The sequence below is a fragment of the Pteropus medius genome, unplaced genomic scaffold, assembly GCF_902729225.1.
Source record: "Pteropus medius unplaced genomic scaffold, Ma_sr-lr_union100, whole genome shotgun sequence".
In the NCBI taxonomy this organism is placed as follows: Eukaryota; Metazoa; Chordata; class Mammalia; order Chiroptera; family Pteropodidae; genus Pteropus; species Pteropus medius.
This window is the reverse complement of record NW_024351730.1, coordinates 31662427-31675198: the sequence shown is the minus strand read 5'-3', so window position 1 is coordinate 31675198 and position 12772 is coordinate 31662427. Positions and strand designations below refer to the sequence as shown.

General features: G+C 35.2%; 1 protein-coding gene across 2 annotated transcripts in view; it reads right to left on the bottom strand.

Annotated features, from left to right (window-relative positions):
* Positions 1–12772, bottom strand: part of ARHGAP24 (Rho GTPase activating protein 24) — a 436021-nt gene that overhangs the window by 172732 nt on the left and 250517 nt on the right. The gene's annotated exons all lie outside the window — the stretch shown is intronic.

The following is a 12772-nucleotide window of genomic DNA, read 5'->3' as shown; positions in this document are numbered from 1 at the left end:
CCAAAGCAGAATATCTGTGTTTCCATGAATAACTTCAGAAGAGGGAAGAAATATAATTCCGTTATGTGACTGGATAGCAGAGGACTGAAAATATTTGGTAAACACAGTTTGTGACTCAGTCTTTAAACACATATAATTTCTTTTCTGGGGCCACCTCTCAAATCCTAATCACTCTTGATAGAGAGCAATATTTTATATTATTGTCTACTATTTTTACTCTCAAATATGCCTTTATGCTCTACCTTAATATGTTATAGCAGCAGAATTTAAAACACTGAACATAGACTACTATTGAAAACAATTTTTCTTAAGACTTAAATTCCCAAGGTTAAATTCCCAAATTCCCACAGATTCCCAAAATATAAACACTTACTTCAAATTCTACCTACTTTTTTTAAAAGACGATTTGCTTTATACATTATTTCATGGAGATTTTTCCTTCTGTGATTTCTTATTTTCTTATTTCTTTGTTGCCCCACAATGGACTCTCAATATGTGGCATGAGCCTGCTCTTTGGTTCTTACAGACCTTAATAATAATAAGTGTTTACTGATTACTGGTTAAATGCCTGATATATTTATTTTTAGACCAGGTTTTCATTTTTTCCAATCTATAGTTCAGGGAGAGCAAAATCATATGTGAAACAGTCACACTAAACTTGGCCAACAACAAAAGGCTATGACTACAGTGCCTGGAAGAATGCTTATTCGTTATTCCCTAGACTAGCATATTTCTTAGTAGAGACAAGAGCATATATTGTGGCCACGGAAAATCTGGGGAACTGGAACTCTTGAAATACCATTTATGCTACATCAAACTTGAGCCCACTCAGGCAATGTAAATCTTTCCCATATGTGATGACTGCTTGTTGCCCAGCTTCCAATTCTAAAAGAGAATTCATAAACATCCCGAATATTCCTTTTAAATTTCTACCAAGAGTCTGCAGCAGTCTTTATGCTTGCAGTTGAAAAAAACAGTTCTCTAAACTAGAAGGAAAGATATTTCACTCTGGGAAGAGCAAAAAGATACAATCTTATATTTCAGGTATGAACTGAAACCATTTTCATATCTCAGAATGGATCTAAATTTCAATAAAAGTTAATTGCCCTTTAAACTGTAGATACAATAAAATTACAGACAGCCAAAACACAATCTATCTTGAATTCTAAATTGTATTACAAGACTCAATGATTTGGCCCAGGATATAGTTATGGGGATCATTTTCACAGTCCAAAATTAAGATCTATAGTGTGACAAAGAATGATTTGTGGTGGTACATGGAGAGCAAGATGCAGTCCGAGAGATGTATTATGTCCAGTGAATTGTCAAATTTCCCAAGGTATTTAGATGACTTAAAGTAGCGCTTCTTAAAGTATGGTCCATGGACCACCAGCATCATAATCACCTGGAGCTTTTGTTAAAATACATATTCCAGGGGCCTACACCAGATTAACTGGATGAGAGACTGGGCAAGGACCCAGAAATCTGCATTTTAAGTTCTTTGGAAGATTTTACATCTGCTACAAAAAATTCTAAACCCACAGATTTATTGAAAGAAGACAGGAGAAAATATTTTAAAATTAAGCATTTGAAGATGGGCCAGAAACTCAGGCAATAAAACCTTCTTACTTAGATCTTAAAGGAAAGAGATGTAAGAATCTAGTAGTGATGGTTTAGTAAGACTTCTTGAGGGGATTTTGAAGTATCCTTAACATCGCATCTCAGGCCCAGCACAGTTTCTAAGGAATGTGTTGAAAGTCTGTCACTAACTTCCCCATCCTCCAAAGATCTTTAGGTATTCTACAGTGAATATCAGAAGTCCAGAATAGATTGAGTCCTGCAGAATACTTGGCTTTCTCTGATTACCAATATCTTTTATTTGCTTCTCACTACCATTTGACTCTCACTGCTAGATCAGCCCTCTAGGATAAGATTTTGGGTTCTCCTACTGTAACGTGAGTGTTTGCTTTTTTTGGTATCTCAATGGCTATCTAGTATGTAATACCCATTTGCTCAATGAGCCTACATCTTGCTTTCCACATCACTCTTAAAAAGAGTCTTATCCTGTACTCTAGCCAATGTGCTGACGGATTGCTCTGAAAACGAATGCTTGCTTGCCCTGTTTCGTACACCTGTTCTTTGATTGCCTGCCATCTTGCTTTTTCTGGCGGATTGGATCTCATCTGTCACATCACAATACCCCTGATGCCAACTACTTCCCCAGAGTAAACACAATGTTGTTAAATCTGCGGGGTGCCATGTCTGGCCTTTCAGAAAAAGATTTTTGTTCAGAGCCTTCATTTGCACTTGCAAATGAATGACAATTTCTCGCCCCACCCATATACAAGTCTACTGCCACATACCACCCCTCTCTGTCTGCATACTGGGCAGTTGGAACCTGGGCCATACCCAGACAGTTACTGCATTTTGGCCAACAAATTCCATAATATCCCGGAGGACCAATGAAAACCTAACTAGGACATGGGTTTGGAAAATTCTCACATTAGTAAGTTAAGAACTCCTCAGGACTTATTCAGATCTTCATAGAGAAGTTTTTGGTGAGTACAAATTTAGCTTTTATTTTTGGAGTAAACTATAAACCCCTCAGAAAGCCAGTAAGTGATATTTTTTCCTTTCTATTTTTGATCTGTATGGAGCCCATAGACATTGAGCAGATGTTACATTTTGGGCCGCTTAACTATGCTTTAAAAACATAGGTAAGGATCACTCACTATCGATATGGGCTTATTTTATAAGGTACTTTTAGCCAGGCAACAATCCCTCTGAGTAATTTACCAAAATTTCAGTATTTGGTCTGTGTCATTTAAGATAACATCAGTAAGGAATAGAAAGCATATGTTTCTGGTCCTTAGAGATCAGAATTTGGATGAAATAGAAACTAAAACATGAAGCTACAATAAGCTGTCGAGAGTTAAGATTCTCCTATATGATGACCCTTTTCATTCTCTAATCTTCTCACCTGTATGCCTAAGACCTACACAGGTCAAATCCTACACTTTGTCTTTCTAGCCTTGATATTCCTCCAACTTCCAAGATAAGTATACCAATTTCCAAGCTCACCAACAGTGCACAAGAGTTCCCTTTTCTCTATATCCTCTTGGACTCTTGCTGGTTTTGGATTTATTGATGATAGCTAATCTGACAGGTGTGAGGTATTCTCATTATGGTTTTAATTTGCATGTCTCTGATGATTAGTGTGACCTTAGCATCTTTTCATAGGTCTATTGGCCATCTGTGTTTTCTCTTTGGAGAAATACCTATTCAGGTCTCCTGCCCATTTTTTAATTGGATTGTGTGTTTATTTGTTGTTGAATTGTATGAATTCTTTATAAATTTCGGATATTAACCCCTATGTTCACAGCAGCGCTATTCACAATAGCCAAGATATGGAAGCAGCTGAAGTGCCCATCAATAGACAATTGGCTAAAGAAGTTATGGTACATAAATACAATAGAATATTACTCAGCCATAAAAAAAAATGAAATCTTACCATTTTCAACAACGTGGACTTAGAGGTTATTACGTTGAATGAAATAAGTCATATAGATAAATATAAATACTATATGTAGAATCTAAAGAACAAAAGAAATGAATAAACTAAATGAAAACAGACTCAAATACAGAGAACAAACGTGTGATCGTCAGAGGGGAGGGAGGTTGGGAAACTGTGTGAAAAAGGTGAAGGAATGAAGAAGTAAAATTAGTAGCTACAAAACAGTCACAGGGATGTAGAGTACAGCAGGGGTCCCCAAACCTTCTGGTCACAAACTGGTATAGGTTTGTTGTTTGTTAGGAATCAGCCTGTGCAGTAGGAGGTGAGCGGCCAGCCAGCGAGCGAAGCTTCATCTGTATTTGCAGCCATTCCCCAGTGCTAGCATCACCCCCTCAGCTCCAACTCAGATCATCGGGCATTAGATTCTCATAGGAGCACCTGGTCCCTGGTGCCAAAATGTTGGAGACCGCTGGAGTACAGCATAGGGAATATAGTCTATATTACTGTAATAGCTGCGTATAGTTCCAGATGGGTGCTAGAGTAATTGGGGAAACTGCTTTATAAAATATATAAAAGTCTAACCATTAAAAAAAAAGTAGGAAAAAATGCATTAAAAAGGTAAAAAAAAAAGTATAGCTCAGACTTTTAATAAGATTGTAAGCTGTTATTTCTACACTAACATTTTCTAGAGTGAAATAGTTAAAAGTAATTGGTTTAAGTAAAAAAAAATGACTCGTAGAAAAAAAATGAATGACTGTTAGTCTACAAAATCAGGTGTATAAAATGTAACTTTTTTTTTTTTTAATATTTTCAGATGGATAAAACTTAATCCTAATTAATCCAGGGCCTCTACTTTCCTGGAAGCCATCTCATCTCAGGAACATCCAAGCTTCCATGTCTTAGATGGGGGATATGGGAATCTGGTCCATGGCTAATATCCTCTGTTTACATGGGCGTCTCTGAGATGCTCATATCCCCATCTCTGTCTGTTCTTGGACAGCAGTCCAGAGACCCTGGGACTAAGTCCTCCTTGCCCTGACTCAGCTCCTCCAGGTTTGGCTCCTATTGCTCTTGTTCTTCCCCTCTTGGCTGCACTTAGGGAGTGTGGATAAGCTGGGAGGCTGTTCTAGACAAGTTCAGTTGGATACCCATTTTTAATGACCTGGTACCATGAAGAACAGCACTAAAAATGATTCAAATTTTCTAGCCTCCACGCACTTCACACAGGGAGTAATTAACAAATTTCTATACTCAGAGTTCCCCAATCTTATCCAATGTTTCCGTTTTGTCTCCCATGTGTAGCTCAGGGAGTGGTGTAGAGGGTGGCAGTATATGAAGTTCTTACCCAGAACCCCACCATCCCACAAGCATCTAAAGTCTCTTTCTTCTCTCTGTTTCTTCCCTCTGGCCCCAATACCATGAGAAACATTATCTGCTCTTAGTAGTGGATAAAGAGATCTGTTTTATCTGGTTATCATTGTTGTTAAAATTTAAACTTTGGATTCTGAGGCTTTACAGTGTTAGCCTTATGAAATTCAAAAGCTATTTTAAACAAAAATATCCAAAACACTTTTTTTCTGAGTTATCCCTTTTCTAAGACAATATTTGACATAAAATGATAAAATGAATGAAATTTGTACAAACATAAGGGGATAGACTTAGTGCTGACATTTAAGAAATATTTTGAGTTTACTCATGGTTTAAATCTTTGTCATATAAAGGGACTGCTGTAACTCTGACAAATGTGAAGAGGCTAAGATGAACAAAGTTTAATAAAACACCTGAATGGTCATCTGCTTTATTATGAAATCTGAGTAAATGTGTAATAAAATATATGTAGAGTCAAAATTTGAAGTATTTTATCAGAGAGAGAAAAAAAGCAATGCCACGTTCTTTGAGTGTCTTTTTACTTTCCAATGACTAACCAGATGTCTAGTCTTACAGGCTGACCAATCCTTTAACATATCCTTGCGACCCTGTGTGAGAATACCTCGCACAGGATTTGTAACAGTTTAAGACTACAGCAATATTGGGCCTCCAGATTGAGCATCCATGTGTCAGACACCGTGCTAAGCACTGTCATACGAGCGCGTAAGACAAAGTTTCTGCCCTTCAGGAGCTTTTAGGAGAGCTGAGCTAGGAAACTGGGCCACTGAGTAAGAAGTTAAAATGCAAAGCTATGAAAGCCAAGGAACAGTGACGTGGGAGTTAAAGAACAAGGCAATCTAGAAGAGATAATGATTTCCAGAAGGACAAAACCCAGAAAGAGTACTGTAGGCTGAAAAATCATCAGCATGTGGCAAATAACACAAAGAAGAGACTGTAGAGAAACGCTAAAACCTGGTGTTTATATGAGAAAGAGGCAGAGACAGTGACAAACCTGAAGGGAGAAAAGGAAACATTCACTCTTATCGAGTTAGTTATCCCAAGCCATTTTATCCAGTCAATCTCTCTCTCTCTGTCTGTCTCTCTGTCTCTCTGTCTCTCTCTATGGTCATAAGAAATGTGATATCACATATTATAAAACTGCCATAACATAATGTTAATACTAATTTGAAATGTACAAGTATTTCTCTGACACTGAGATTTACTTTTCTTTAAAGAACACTGTGCAGCACTGGGAGTTAACTGTATTTGAGGATGAGTCATTAATATTCATTATTTTATTTGTGATGTATGTCACTAATTCCCATTGCAGCTGCTGAAGTTTAGTCAAGCAAACAGTTTTTGAAAAGTTTTCTCTACCCAAAAGTAGCTCCTATGTATGAAAAACAGGATGGATTTCTAATAAACACACTGGATTCCAGCTATTCCTGCTGACACTGAAAGATGGAGAAAGAAGGAAAGAGAAGACTCAGGTTTATTTCTATCATAATTTTGATACTATTCAACGCAATTAATATTCCAAGTTTCTAGGATAACTGCAAGGCAGATGTTCTTAGAGAGGAAACACATTTTAGACTTGTTCTATGACCATTGATAAGTCACTTAGCCAAGTTCAGACTGTTTGGATCATTTGGAATATGTGGGGCCTTAATTACAGTATGTTGAAGACTCATCCAATTTCCCTATTATCATGATTTATGCAACTTCCATTTGTAAGTAATTAATGAGTTGATTAAGGAAATGAAATAAGCCACAAAACACTTTGATGCTCAAAAATAGTCTAAGTTGTCTGACAGAAATAACTTGGTGGTCTCTGGAGAAAAGCACTAGGGGAGACACTAACAATAGCTTTCAAAAGTATCTGCATTGGTTCTAGGGCAAATGGTCAGTTTACTTACTCAAAGTGACAGGCATACGTTGATCTAGAAAAACTAACCTATTAATTAACCTATTACTCCAGGATAAAATTATAATGAAATAATATTCCTGGCATACATCTAAAAACCCTTAGTCATTACTTTGGAGTACTCCCAACTAAATTTGACTGTGCTGCTGCATGGATTCTTAAATTCAAAGAAAGAGAAGCAGTCTGCAAATGAGGCAAGAAGCCTATTGTCAAAAAAACCCTGGATCGATTCCTGGCTACCCTACACGTTTGCTTGGTGACTATAAGGTTGAGTCATAAATAATAAATAGAGAAAACCCATAGAAACATTGAATAAAAAAAAGTGTTTATTTGCATTATGTATTCGTAGTTATTAAAAAAAAGTTTTGTTTTCTTGCTACCATTTCTTAAAAGAAAAAAATAGAACAGGAGAAGCCTTTGTCTCAAAATAAAATAATTTGTTTACCTTTCTTTTACTACACTTGCATTGATATAATCTGGGTTTTACTTAAGTGAAGACTACTTCAAAAAACACGCTGAACTCAAAGAAAAAACTGGTCTCTTTAAGATTAATTGGATTCCATTTTTTAGAATGTTAGTATAAATCTAGTAAAATGTGCACTTTTTAGTACTGAATACATTAGAAGTACACAGAGCATTGTGTCTGTCACATACAAGAGTTCGATACATGTTAGCCTTATCGGTACCCTGATTTTATGTGAGAAAATGGAGGCTTAGAAATATGAAGTAACTTGCAAAGAATGATAAATGTAAAATATGCCAGACATGGGCCTCAAATCCTAAAATTCAACTCCATAACTCTTGCTCTTAACCATCTACTAAAGACATTGAAATTTGGGGAGAGAAAAAAGTATATCCTTTAAACTACCAGCAGTGTGGAAGATGGATTGGAATGGCAAAGGATTTGAGAGAAGCAGATCAATGAGGAGACATGGGGTTAACAAGAGATTGCTAAATTCTAAGCAAGATGGTGGTCATGGGAATGAAGGAAAAAAATGCCAGGAATATACATGTTTTTAATTCTGTAATAACTGTCACCTGGTTGTAAAGGAAATAAAGAAGGATATAAAAGATGAAAGCCTGTTTTGAGTGCTGGAATGATATGGAATCTGAAGACTAGAATAACTGCGACAGCATTGTCCAGGGGGCTCTGGCTAGCAGGGCAGCTATATAAGGTGGTGCAGTCAAGTTGGGACTGAGATCCAGCCCAGTTTCCTGCCAAGCCGAGTATATTGATAAGAATGCTGTGCATCCAGAGGAGGGAAACCTTCATTATACCTCGTATGAAATGTGAGTTAGAAGAAGACTTGTTGCCCAGTTCTCTAAATGAGGCTTTAAATTCCATCCATAAGACTGGATGGAATCTCCTGAGGAAGAAAGTATAAAGGGGAAAAAAAATGAGATGAACCCAGACATCCAGAGCAAGGAGGTGAAAAGGCAGCAGCCCTCTAAAGACCGGAAAAAAAAAAGGCCAGAACCATAGACTGGTAAACATCAAAAGAGAAGAAGAACATGACAGTAAACAGTATAAATGACAGAAAGAACAAAGATGAGAAGAAGAATAAAAGCTGTTGTATTTAACAGTTTATTCAGCATCATTAGCAATCTTTGAGAGGTAATCTCAAGATTGTGGTAAAAATAAGGCCAAAGGACAAAGGGTTATAGAGTCAGAAGGAGGCGAGGAAGCAGAGACCGAAAGTACAATTTTTCTTAGCATCAGAAAGAGAGAGATCGGTTGAGAAAGTTGTGTTTGTTTATTTGTTTATAGTGTAGCAGAGGCTTAAACTTTGGTTGTGCACTGAGGAAAATCAAAGGTGCAAGTAATAGGATATAATTTATGGAGTAAATCCTAGTTTTACCTTCATAAATATTTTGTTTAAAAGTTCCATAAACACCAGTGGCCCAGGAAATGCTTTAGCAAATACTCTTTAATAAAATGACAGCTATTTTAAATGTCCCCATAGCTGTTGTATGTTTATAACCCTTTTGTAATAAAGACTCTGGCATGGAATCTTGAATTTTTCATTTAGTATGAGAACACTTCCATTCCCTGGGGATTTTCAGAGAATAGGGTACATGGTTGACCTCTTACTCAGACAGAAGGAAATGGTGCTTTCACCTCTTGCTCTTGAATAATTTATCACCCAGTCATTACTTGGATGGGTAATATTTCTGGACTTAGTTCTTCTACTCTGTGAAAAGAGAGATTTTGACTTGCTAATTTCTAAGTCATTACATATCTAAAATAATCAAATGAGCAAAAATTATATGTAAATGAATGTTTATCCTTATTTTGTTCATGATGGAACACGCTGAAATAATGTAGGTCCCCAACAATGGGGGACATGTTCTATTATGTACGGTATAGCCATAGAATATTATGCAGTTGCAAATTGTTTTTTTTTCAATGTGTTCTGAATAATATAGAAAAAGTTCCATTTAAATTGTTAAATGAAAAAAGGTGGACTCCAAATTTGCAATATTAAGCCAATTTTGTAAAAATAAGATAAAATATTGATATCATATTAAGTACACACAGAAAAAAATCTAACAATAGGAATGAATCCACTAGAGTGTGGAATTGGTGACAATAATTTATTTTCCTTTTTTATTGCCACTGTCTTCATAATCATCATGATTGTTAATTCTCTTTTGAGTTACTATAGGGCATTTTACATTTTACACCAGAGGCTTCCAGGATGTTGTCTTCATTTCTATTGTATTCAATTCCACTTTTAACATTTTCAAGGGTGGAGACAGAGGACATACAGATGCTATCTTCCCTGTGAGACTAGCACCGAGCTGCAGAGAAGCACCAAAGATAATACCCTCGGTATTAAATATATTCGAAAGCATGTGGGTTGGAGAGAGAAGCTAAAGCAAAAGAAAATTGCTCCTTAGGATTATTATTATTATTGTCGTTGTTTGGAGAGATGTCAGTGTTTACCTAGAGCTTACATAATCTTTAAAATTTATATAATCTTCAAAAGCTTTTTAAAAGTTTAAGATCACCAAAACATATTTGGCCTATAAAATTGTCTTAGTTTCAGCCACATTTATTTGTTCTAATTTCGTGCTATTTTTCCCAATAAAATAATATAGTAAATAATACTAATAAATAGGAGCATCTTTTTGTAGCAAATGTATTATAAATCACTAACACTTTCAGCAAAATAAACCAAAACAAAGAAAAAGAAAAGGTATAAGAAAAAGGCTGACACTTTCATGTCTTCCAACTTTACTTTTTAAATTATTATTACTATAGGCACCTGATGCTTTTTTAAATAACTTACAGTTTCAAATGACAATTTGCTAATAGCGACTTCATAATTTATTAAATGGCACTGCTTAATGAAGTTTTCATGTTTTAGCATGATCCAGCAGTAAACTAAACCTTTGGTATTCCTATAATAAAATATGAAGTAAAACATAATGGTTTTAATATCATTTTATTTGTTAACGCCTTTCTAATTTAAGAACTAGAAGTTATATTCATTCAATAAACATTTATTTCACGACTAAGAAGTATAAAAAGAACCTTGGTCTTTAACCACATCACCTCTTAAATTGTCCAAAAATATCGATTTAGAACATAAACAAAGGTAGTCAATGTACAAGGACATACCTGACTCAGTTTGAGCATCTTTTCTTTTCTGAGAGGTTATAATTAAAAATGAACTAATGTGAATTTTTATGAGCACAAAGCAATTATCTTTCCCTGTTCAACATCTTCAGATACATCGATAGCCTTTCCCACCTGTCCACGACCTATAGCACTAAACTTGACAGCTTTCTGGAAACCATAAATCTTTCTCGCTGAGTTCTAGTTCATAAAGGGGTAAGTTCTGAGGCTTCTGGAGAATTCTTACGAGGTTGGGTTAAGAAGGACCCTTATAAGGTATTATCAGTGAACACTAACATGCATTAATTTATTTCAGTAGTTTCTTCCTTTTCCAGTTTTATAAAGCATTTTGTAAAAAGAAGTCTTCCAAAATGTGTAGTCATAATGGCATTGAGTGTTCAGGAATTTTAAGTTTATTCTTATAAAATATATATCCCTTCATATGTCATATTCCCTAACTATGATGAATGTGAACATTAAATTTTGATTAAACTGACTCAATTAAATAAAGAAAAGCTTTATGAAATTTACTTAAAATAGTATATTTTTAATTTTGAAGACTCTATTTTAGTTGGAATAACATTTTATTTTAAAATAACTCATGCCATTTAACTGAAAGAAGTAAGGAGTAAAAATAAGCAAAATCTAACCTCTAGATAATGCTTCCCAACATATATGGATCTTTAATTCATTGTTGTAGAAAAAAGGCAGTCCGGAATTCATTATATGAAACAGAAAGAGTTTGTCATATACACCAAAAGATACTTTAACACCCAGAAACAGTTTCTACAGTGACTATGTGAAATGTGTATTTAAAAAAAAACAAGCGAAAAAGGCCTCTGGCACAAAAGGCCTCATGACATATTTTTAAATAAAGCTGTATGATCAAGTAATTAGCAATGGATTCTAATTAAAGTTGAAATTTAGAATTGCCTTAGACTCAGTTTATAGTTGCATATATTGCCTAACATATCCAGTTTTATCTTTTTCTTGTGTAGAGTGAAATTAATAAAAGTGACTTCATTCATTATCAAGACCATTGAGAAAGTAATGATTCTTTTTGTTCTGAAATGCACAACGCAAAATATATTGAATATAAGAAAACACATATTGTGCAACTAAATTTAATATACATGGTTTATAAAACTACTTTATAGTATCTTCAGTTTAAAGAAGTTGCAAGTAACTAAAGACACCATTATAGAAATAAAAATATCATTGAGAAGATCAGCCTTGCATTATTTTTTTCCCTAAAGCACAATCTCCATACAGAGGAACTGAACAGACTATAGAATGAATATTTTCTTCCTTTTCTCTAAATCTTTCCTACAAAGTATTATTATGCTATTTCCCAGCATGTATGCAATGGGAACAGCATATGCGTGAATGGGACAGAAATAAAATACTTAGTAGTTGATTAATATTAAGTCTACCCCTTGAGATTTGGTTAGTCACTGATTCCTTGACACATGCCTCCAGTAACTTTATAAAAAGAAAAACAAACAGCATTTTCTGTATCAGATGCAGTAATGCCTTACTTATCCCGGAGCCACTTCCATGGCAACTTCTACTACAGACCACAACTAAGAACTTGGACACAAACCAAAAGTCTCCTGATCACCTAAAATAGATGTCAGTGTGTCTATGCACTTTGGCACATGCATTTTTCTCATAAGAGAATCTCTTGGGCTCTTGGATGATGTTATTGCCTTTTATTCAACCCATAATTTTGATAAACTTTTTTTTTTTTTTTTTTTTTGCTTTTCTTATGCACAGCACAAGAGAAATAATTATAAAGGGCCGGTTGAGGTTGAAAGGAGTTGTTAGAGGAATGCACTGTCCATACCAATAAATAACAAAGTTACATTTCCGTATGGAAGGTAGGTGCAGGAGATAAAAAAAGTCCTATAAAAATAATACAAGAATTTTAGAAAGCAGAATAGGTCCCCAAAGAATCATTACATTATAGACTAGTTCTACAATGTGTACCGATGAGGAGAATGATGTGTAATTCAGATAACATTAAATTAAATTTAGTCCCTTTTAGAAAGATATCAAAATATATTCTCAGAAAGTTAACTATCCCAAAATGGCCATATTCTTTCTAAACCTTTTGAAGTTTTCAGGGGTAAACTTGTAAGTTTCACTTTTTTGGAAAGTCCACATATATAGAACTCCTTAATTGTCTCTATAATTTGTCTATTGACCAGAAGCAAATATTATACATTGACAATACAGGCCTCTGGGGATAGAGGACACCTTAGATGACAGGAGTTCAGAGAGTCCCTTCTGTCCACTCCACTGCCACTTTGGGCTGTTCCCCTTCTGTTCCGAAAGTCCCTTC